At 41.9% G+C, this 10009-nt stretch overlaps 1 pseudogene across 1 annotated transcript; it reads right to left on the reverse strand.

Moving 5' to 3' along the window:
* Nucleotides 1-2188: 2188 nt before the first annotated feature.
* Nucleotides 2189-4218, reverse strand: LOC308415821 (elongation factor 2-like; annotated as a pseudogene). Its single transcript has one exon. The product of its transcript is annotated as an elongation factor 2-like (transcript).
* Between the last annotated feature and the right edge of the window lie 5791 nt (nucleotides 4219-10009).

Consider the following 10009-nt stretch of genomic DNA (forward strand, 5'->3'; position numbering starts at 1 on the left):
ACAAACGTACCAAACAAACAAACAAAAAACCCTAACTAGCACAGATATTAAAATGGCAACGATCAGATATGGCAGGTACTTGACTCAAATGTTTTACTTCAGTAGAGAAGTAAAGAATATCAATACAAAAGAAGAAAAAGAATATCAATACCACCCAGTCCCTTGATTAAAAACCACCATCAAATATTGCAACAGGGTGGGCAAGATTACTCAGGAGATGAAGGTACTTACCTCAAAGCCTTACGGCCTGAGTTTGACTCCTCAGACCGACAGCAGCAGAAGAGAACAAGTTGTTCTTTGACCTCCACACATGTAGTTTGTGTGTATGCACTAAAGAAAGAAAGAAATAGATGCAATATATAAGAATTGTAAAAGCATTACTGCAGCACGCTCAGCTCTAAGAGGCCTTGCTATTTAAAAAGGGCAAGCGCCCAGCCCCTGTGTTGGCTAATGTTATGTCAACTTGACACAGAAAGTAGAGTTTTTTTTTGAAAGGAGGGAGCCTTAATTGATAAAATGTTTTCTCAAGGTCTGGCTCGGGCTGGAGAGATGGCTCAGTGGTGAAGAGCACTGGCTATTCTTCCAGAAGGACCTGGGTTCAATTCCCAGCAACCACATGGTGGCTCACAGCCATCTGTAACGGGATCTGATGCCTTCTGGTGTGTCTGAAGACAGTGTATTCACATACATAAAATAAATAGATTTTTAAAAAGAGTTTAAAAAAACTTATTTAAAAAAGATCTGGCTGGGGCTGGAGAGATGGCTCAGTGGTTAGAGCACTGACTGATCTTCCAGAGGTCCTGAGTTCAATTCCCAGCAACCACATGGTGGCTCACAACCATCTGTAATGAGATCTGATGCCCTCTTCTGGTGTGTCTGAGGACAGCAACAGTGTACTCACATATATAAAGTAAGTAAATCTTAAAAAAAAAAAAAAAAGATCTGGCTGTAAGGCATCTTCTTAATTAGTGATCAGTGTGAGAGGGCCCAGGCCATGGTAAGTGGTGTGATCCTTAAGCTGGTAGACCTGGGTTCTAGAAGAAAGCAATCTGAGCACGCCAGGGGAAGCAAGCCAGGCATTACCATGGCCTCTGCATCAGCTCCCGCCTCCATGTCTCTGCCCTGTTTGAGTTCCTGTTCTGACCTCTTTCAATGATGAACAATGGTACAGAAGTGTAAGTATGTAAGTACCATGGAACTAAAAGTAAATTAACATGTAGTAAAATGTTTTTGAAGAACTAGAAAGAGATGACTCAGTATGTGCTCTTCCAGAGGACCGGAGTAATTTTCCCAGTCCCTATATCAGACAGCTGATAATTATCTATAATTCTAGCTCCAGAGGACTTGAGGCCTTCTTCTGACTTCAGTGCGCATCAGCAATGAATGGGGGTGGGGGGGTTCTCCTTCCAACTGAACCTTGCTAGCAAGTTTTGTGCTTTGTTTTTTCAATCTCAGCCATTTTGATGGGTAAGATGAAATTACCAAGCAGTTTTGACATACAATTTTTTGATTTCTATGGATGCTGAAGGCTTAAAAATATCCCTCAGCCTTTTGTATTTTGTATTTCTTTTGCAAATTATGCATTCAGCTCTAAAGCCCATATATTTATTAGGCTGTGGGTATTTTGCCTTTAGAAAAAAAGTTCTGTAGTGGTCCCAGAAAACCACCAAGTTAAAACAACCACAACAGTTGGAGGGGTTTCTGACTCTTTTGCCTTCTGTTGAGACCCTTTTTCCTCCTACTGGGTTGCCTTGCCCAGACTTGATGTGAGGGTTTGTGCTTAGTCTTACTGTAGCTTGTTATGCTGTGTTGCTTGATTGCCCTGGAAGACCTGCTCTATTCTGAAGGGAAACAGGAGGAATGGATCTGGGTGAGAGAGGGCAGATTGGGAGGAGAAGAGGGAGAGATGAAGTTGGGATTTATAGAAAAAAAAGAAAAGAAAAAAGTTCTTTATATATTTTACACATTAAGGCTCTATGAGGATTGGTGGAATTAATATGGTGAAAATAACCATTCTACCTAAAATAATGTACAGATTCACTGCAATCCCAACGAAAATCGTCGTGATATTCTTCACAGAAACAGAAAAAAAACTTAAAATTCATATGGAAGAACAATTGCCAAAGCAATTCTGAACAAAAAATTATACTTAAAATAAAAAGTATAATTTTCTCTTGTTCTTTTCATTTTAATCTCTCTCCTTTAATACGGCTGCCCACAAGGTCTTATTTCTAATTACCTGGCTTCCACATGCATTCCAAGTTAAACATGGTGAGGTGTTATAAGTGACAGCTGCACACCCTTGGTAATGTCGGAGAGCAACATCCCACTCATACTTTTCCGCTGGGCATGCGCCTTGAGCTGCTGGCGGGCAGACACCTCACCCTTATCGATGTCCTCTGCCAGGCCGTCAGGGGAGGGCCTGGCCTTCATGTACAGCCAGTTGTGCTTGTTGGGGGACTTGGACAGACACAGTACATTGGACTCCAAACTGACTGTCTCCTGGTATGACACGACAGGGTCAGATTTCTTGATGGGGATGCAGGCACGGTCCTCCTCCAGGTCCTTAAGGCAGATCTCCAGGTGCAGCTCACCAGACTCCTCAAGGATGCGCTGCACCATAGGGTCAGACTTCAGCCGCTTCAGCCCCTCCACCAGCTTAGGCAGGTCAGCTGGGTTCTTAGCCTCCACTGCCACCCTGACAACAGGGCTGACGCTGAATTTCATCACACGCATATTGTGAGCATGCCCAAAGGTGGTGATGGTCCCAGTCTTCACTAGGAGCTGGTCCACTCCAACCAGCCCCACAATGTTTCCACAGGGGACATCTTCAATTGGCTCCACATAGTGGCCCCATCATCAGAATGGTCCTCTGGATCGGCTTTAGGTACAGGTCCTCCTTCTTCCCAGGTGTTGGGGTCCATGGACAGTTGGGGTCCATGATCCAAAACTTCAGGCCTGTGGGCATCACCCCAGAGAACACTCTACCAAAGGCATAGAAGCGGCCTTTGTCAGAGGTTGGCATCATCTTGGAAATGTACATCATAAGATGTCCCTTGGGATCACAGCTCTTAATACCTATTGCGGCCTCGTCCAGCAGCTCACAGCGGGACTTCGGTGCAGTGGCAGACAACAGCAAGTGGATGGTGATCATCTGCAGCAGGGCATCCCCTGCGGGCAGCCAGCGGCGCATCACCGCCTTGAGCAGAGGTTTGCCCTCCTTGTCGTTGTCCTCGCTGTCCAGTTTGATGTCCAGCTTCCCCATCAGCATGGCTGTCGTCTCCTTCCTGAAGTTCTTGATGGTGTCAAACCATCTTCCTGAAGTTCTTGAAGATGGGGTCCAGGATGAGCTGGCAGAAGGTGTGGGGAAGTCTCTTCCCATCTGGGCTATTGGCTGACTTGCTGAACTTGCCATTGGCTGGGTCGAAGCACCGGTCTCCCTACAGCTTCTTCATCATGTCTTCTACTTTCTTGGCCCGCTCAGCTGCGCTCAGCTGGCCCTCACTCTTGGCTGCAAACTTGGCCACATACATCTCTGCAAATTGCTTCAGAGTGAAGGCCCAGCCATGCAGGCCAGAGCCAAAGCCTACGGTGCCCAGGACAGGATCAATCATGATAGTGCCCATGGGCCCACTCTCGCCCTCACACAGGTAGAGATGATGACACTGACATTCTCCACGATGTGCTGGAAAGTCTGGAGGAGCTCCTCAGGCTCCAGCTGCAGCTCAAGCAGGGCCTGGTCCATCTTATTCATCATCAGCACAGGCCTGATACGCTCAGTGACAGCCTGTCCAAGCACTGGTTCTGTCTGTACACACACACCAGACACACAGTTCACCACCACCAGAGCTCCATTGGTGACACTCAGGGCAGCGGTGACCTCTGAGGAGAAGTCCACGTGGCCTGGAGAGTCGATAGGGTTGATGAGGAAGCCGGAGCCATCCTTGCTCTGCTTGATGAAGTTCAGGTTGTTCTCAGACAGCTCAAGGAAAGAATATAGCAGTGGACTTGATTATGAGGCAGCGCTCCTGCTCGTCCTTGCGAGTGTCAGTGAAGCGTGTCTCACTGGCTCGAGCTGAGGCCATAACGCCCGCCTTGCACACAAGGGAGTCAGTCAGTGTGGATTTGCCATGGTCCACGAGTAATGACTGACATGCTCCGGATGTTGGCTTTCTTGTCCATGACGGCACGGATCTGATCTACTGTGAAGTTCACCATGGTGGCGGATGGCATCTGATTCTCAGAGACAGAGGTGAACAGAGAAGCGTGCCAACCATGGTGGCAACTGCAGTGGAAGAGCACTTGATTTTTTTTTTAAAGGTTTGATAGTATGCATTGAAATCTTACTAGTTACAATGAGCATAAAGTACATGTAAAACAAGATGTAACCTGGAAATAGTCAAAGATTCTTGGTATGTAAAGATTGAACATAATGATTTTTAAATACCGAGAATTGCCACAAGGCTAACTTCTTAGCTCTTGAATTATTAATGCTTTAAAGTCCAGGTGTACCCCACTCTGAGAGGGTGCTATACACTTATCTTTTTTCTAAGAAGGACTGAGGCTTCCACTTTAGCTTTTCTTTTTTTCTTTCTTTTCTTTTCTTTTTGAACTTCACACAGTCTGTGAGTTGTTTCTGGGGTGTTCAGAGCTTTCTGGGGTTAGTATCCAATTATCAGTGACTGCATATTATGTCTGTTGTTTCGTGACTGGGTTATCTCACTCAGGATGATATTCTCTAGATGCATCCATTTTCTTAAGAATTTCATAAAGTCATTACTTCTGATAGCTGAGTAGTACTCCACTGTGTAAATATACCACAATTTTTGTATCCATTCATCTACTGAAAGTCATCTGGGTTCTCTCCAGCTTCTGGCTATTATAAATAAGGCTGCTATAAATTTGGTGGAGCATCTCTGGGGTATATGCCCAGAAGTGGAATAGCTGGGTCTTCAGGTAGTACTATATCCAATTTTCTGAGGTATCACCAGACTGATTTCCAGAGTGGTTGTACTAGCTTACAACCCCACCAACAGTGGAGGAGTGTTCCTTTTTCTCCGCCAGCATTTGCTGTCATCTGAATTTTTGATCTTAGCCATTCTGACTGGTGTGAGGGGGAATCTCAGGGTTGTTTTGATTTGCATTTCCCTGATGACTAGGGATGTTGAGCATTTTCTTAGGTGCTTCTCAGCCATTCAATATTCCTCAATTTTGAATTCTTTGTTTAGCTCTGTACCCATTTTTTAAATAGAATTGTTTAATTCTCTGAAGTCTAACTTCTTGAGTTCTTTGTATATATTGGATATTATTAGACCTCTATCTGATGTGGGGTTGGTAAAGATCTTTTCCCAATCTGTTAGCTGCCGTTTTGTTTTCTTGACAGTGTCCTTAGCCTTACAGAAACTTTGCAATCTCATGAAATCCCATTTGTCGATTCTTGATCTTAGAGCATAAGCCATTGGTTTTCTGTTCAGGAAATCTCCCCCTGTGCCTATGTGTTCTAAGCTTTCCTCCAATTTATCTTCTAACAGTTTCAGTGTACCTAGTTTAATGTGGAGATCTTTGATCCACTTGCACTTGAGCTTTGTACAAGGAGATAAGAAAGGATATATTTTCATTCTTCTGCATGCTGACTGCCAGTTGAGCCAACACCATTTCTGGAAGAGGCTGTCATTTTCCCATTGAATGTTTTCAGCTCCTTTGTCAAGATCAAGTGAACATACATGAGAGGGTTCATTTCTGGATCTTCTATTCGGTTCCATTGTTCTACCTGCCTATCTCTGTACCAGTACCATGTAGTTTTTAACAAATTATTTTGTAATATAGCTTGAGGTCAGGGATAGTGATTCCCGCAGAAGTTTTCTTTGTCATTGAGAATAGATTTAGCTATTCTAGGTTTTTTGTTATTCCAGATGAATTTGCAAAGTAAGTTGGAATTTTGATGGGGATTGCATTGAATCTGTAGATTGCTTTTGGTAAAATGGCCATTTTTACAATGTTGATCCTTCCAATCCATGAGCATGGGAAATCTTTCCATTTTCAGAGCTCTTCCTCAATTTCCTTCTTTAGAGATTTGAAGTTCTTGTCATACAGTTCCTTCACTTGCTTAGAGTCACACCAATGTATTTCATATTGTTTGTGACTATTGTGAAGGGTATCTTTTCCCTAATTTCTTTCTCCACATGTTTGTCCTTTGAGTAGAGGAAGGCTACTGATTTGTTTGAGTTAATTTTATATCCAGCTACTTTGCTGAAGTTGTTTATCAGCTGTAAAAGTTCTCTGGTGGAATTTTTGGGGTCACTTAAGTATATTATCATGTCATCTGAAAATAGTGATATTTTTACTTCTTTCTTTCTGATTTGTATCCCTTTAATTTCCCTTTTCTGTCTAATTGCTCCGGCCAGGACTTCCAGTACTATGTTGAATAGGTAGGGGGAGAGAGGGCAGCCTTGTATAGTCCCTGATTTTAGTGGGATTGTTTCAAGTGTCTCACCATTTAGTTTGATGTTTGCTATTGGTTTGCTGTATATTTCTTTTATTATGTTTAGGTATGGGCCTTGGATCCTCATCTTTCCAAGACTTTTAACATGAAGGGGTGTTAAATTTTGTCAATGCTTCTCAGCATCTAGTGAGATGATTATGTGTTTTTTCCCTTTGAGATTGTTTATATGGTGAATTACTTTGATGTATTTCCATAGATTGAACCATTCCTGCATCTTAGGGATGAAGCCTACTTGATCATGGTGAATGATAATTTCGATGTGTTCCTGGATTTGGTTTACAAGAATTTTATTGAGTATTTTTGCATCAATGTTCATAAGGAGATTGGTCTGAAGTTCTCTTTCCTTGTAGGCTCTTTGTGTGGTTTATGAATGAGAGTTATTGTGGCTTCGAAGAATGAGTTGGGTAGTGTTCCATCTGACTCTATTTTGTGGAATAGTTTGAAGAATGTTGGTATTAGGTCGTCAATAAATGTCTGATAGAATTCTGCACTGAACCCATCTGGACCGGGGCTTGCTTTGTTTGGGGGGCCTTTGATGACTGCTTCTATTCTTTAGGTGTTATAGGATTATTTAGATGGTTTACCTGGTCCTGGTTTATCTTTAGTACCTAGTATCTGTCTAGGAATTCATCCATTTCCTCCAGGTTTTCCAGTTTTTTTGAGTATAGTCTTTTGTAGTAGGATCTGATGATTTTCTGAATTTCCTCAGTTTCTGTTGTTATGTCTCCACTTTCCTTTCTGATTTTGTTAATTTGGATACTCTCTGTGCCCTCTAGTTAGTCTGGCTAAGGGTTTATTGATTTTGTTGATTTTATCAAAGAACCAGCTCCTGGTTTTGTTGATTCTTTGAATAGTTTTTTGTTTCTACTTGGTTGATTTCTTCTCTGTGTTTGATTATTTCCTGCTGTCTACTCCTCTTGGGTGTATCTGCTTCTTTTTGTTCTAGAGCTTTCAGCTGTGTTGTCATTCTGCTAGTGTATGCTCTCTCCAGTTTCTTTTTGGAGGCACTCAGAGCTATGAGTTTTCCTCTTAGTACTGCTTTCGTTGTATCCCCTAAGTTTGGGTATGTCGTGTTTTCATTTTCATTAAATTCTAGAAAACCCTTAATTTCTTTCTTTATTTCTCCTTTGACCATGTTATTGTTGAGTAGAGCATTGTTCAGCTTCCATGTGTATGTGGGCTTTTTGTTGTCTTTGTTGTTATTAAAGACCAGCCATTGTCCATGGTGATCTGATGGGATGCATGTGAGTATTTCAATCTTCTTATATCTATTGAGGCTTGCTTTGTGTCTGACTATATGCTCAATTTTGGAAAAGGTGCCGTGAGGTTCTGGGAAGAAGGTGTATTCTTTTGTTTTTCAATGAAATGTTCTGTAGATGTTTGTTAATTCCAACTGGTTCATAACCTCTGCTTGTTTCGCTGTGTCTCTGTTCCATTTCTATTTCAATGATCTGTCCATCGATGAGAGTGTGGTGTTGAACTCTCCCACTATTATTGTGTGTGGTACAATATATGTTTTGAGCTTTAGTAGGGGTTCTTTTATGAATATGGGTGCTCTTGTATTTGAAGCATGTATGTTTAGAATTGAGAATTCATTCTGATAGATTTTTCCTGTAAGGAGTAAAAAGTGTCCTTCCTTATCTTTTTTTAATAACTTTTGGTTGAAAATCTACTTTATTTGATATTAGAATGGCTACTCCACCTTGTTTCTTGGGGCCATTTACTTGGAAAGTTTTTTCCCCAGACTTTTACTCTGAGGTAGTGTCTGTGTTTGTCTCTGAAATGAGTTTCCTGTATGCAGCAAAATGCTGAATTCTGTTTATGTATCCAGTCTGATAGCCTATGTCTCTTTATTGGGGAATTGAGTCCATTTATGTTAACAGATATTAAGGAATACTGATTGTTTTTTCCTGTTATTTTTATTGTTAGAGATAGAATTATGTCTGTGTCTTTCTTCTTTTGGTTCTCTTGCTTATTTTCTTGCTTTTTCTAGAGTGTAGTTTCCCTCTTTGTGTTGGATTTTCCATATATTATCCTTGGTAGGGCTGGATTTGTGTTCAGCTATTGTGTAAATTTAGTTTTGTCCTGGAATATCTTGGAGTCTCCATCTATTATAATTGAGAGTTTTGCTGGATATAGTAACCTGGGCTGACATTTGTGTTCTCTTGAGTCTGTATGATGTCTGTCCAGGATCTTCTAGCTAATTCTAGTGTAATTCTGATTGGTCTGCCTTTGTATATTACATGTCCATTTTCCCTTACAGCTTTTAGGATTCTTTCTTTGTTTTGAACATTTGGTGTTTTGACTATTATGTGTCGGGAAAAATTTTTTTTCTGGTCCAATATATTTGGAGTTCTTTAGGCTTCTTTTATGAACATGGTCATCTCATTCTTAAGGGTATGGAAATTTTCTTCTACGATTTTGTTGAAGATATTTACTGTGCCTCTTAGTTGATATTCTTCACCCTCTTCTATTCCTATTATCCTTAGGTTTGGTCTTCTCATTGTGTCCTGGATTTCCTGGACATTTTGGGTCAGGAGCTTTTTGGTTTTTGCATCTTCTCTGACTGTTTTGTCTATGTTTTCTATGTTGTCTTCGGCTCCTGAGATTTTCTCTTCTATCTCTTGTAGTCTGTTGGAGATGCTTACATCTGTGACTCCTGATTTCTTTTTTAGGTTTTCTATCTCCAGGGTTGTCTCTTTTTGTGTTTTCTTTATTGTATATATTTCCATTTCAATTCCTTTACCTGTTTATTTGTATTTTCCTGTAGTGATTTGAGTGATTTCTCCTGGTTCTCCTGTAATTGTTTATGGGAGTTATTCATGTGCTTCGCAAAGATCTCCATCATCATTGGGAAGTATGGTTTCAAGTCTATGTCTTGTTTTTCTGATGTGTTTGGCAATCTACTACTTGCTGTGGTGGGAGAGCTGGGTTCTGATGTTGCCAGGCTGTCTTTGGTTTCCATTGCTTGAGTTCTTTCGCTTTCCTCTTGCCATCTCGTTATCTGTGATTATAAGTGATCTTGTTTACAAGTGACTGGCACCTGTCTCTCATGTAGATCTGTAGGCCCGTGGGCTCAGGAAGAAAATTGCTTTCGAGTGTTCAGCTTTTTGTGGGCGAGCAGTGAGCTCTGATGGCAGTGACTCAGTTCTGTCTTTGTAAGCTCAGGTGTGGGAGCTTTTGTGAAGCTGTTGGACCCACAGGTCCTGAGTCCTACTGGTGGAGACCTGGCTCTTTCCAGTCTCCACTCCTGGTGTGACCTCCCTGGGCCTATGTGTCAGGCTCACCTCTGGTTTTGATATAAAAGTGGAGCTAATCTTTGAGCACCACCTTTCCCCAGGCAGATCCCTAAACAGTATGACAGAGGCTGGGCTCTCACTGTGTGCCGGATAGGACCCCTTTTTTTGAGAGCACAGCACTCTTTGTGTTCTGAGAACTCCCGTCACAACCTCACCAGGCCTGTGCCCCAGGCTCTCTGCTGGTCCAGGTAGAAAAGAGCCTGTGTGT

Source organism: Micromys minutus (genome assembly GCF_963924665.1).
Source record: "Micromys minutus genome assembly, chromosome: X".
NCBI lineage: Eukaryota > Metazoa > Chordata > Mammalia > Rodentia > Muridae > Micromys > Micromys minutus.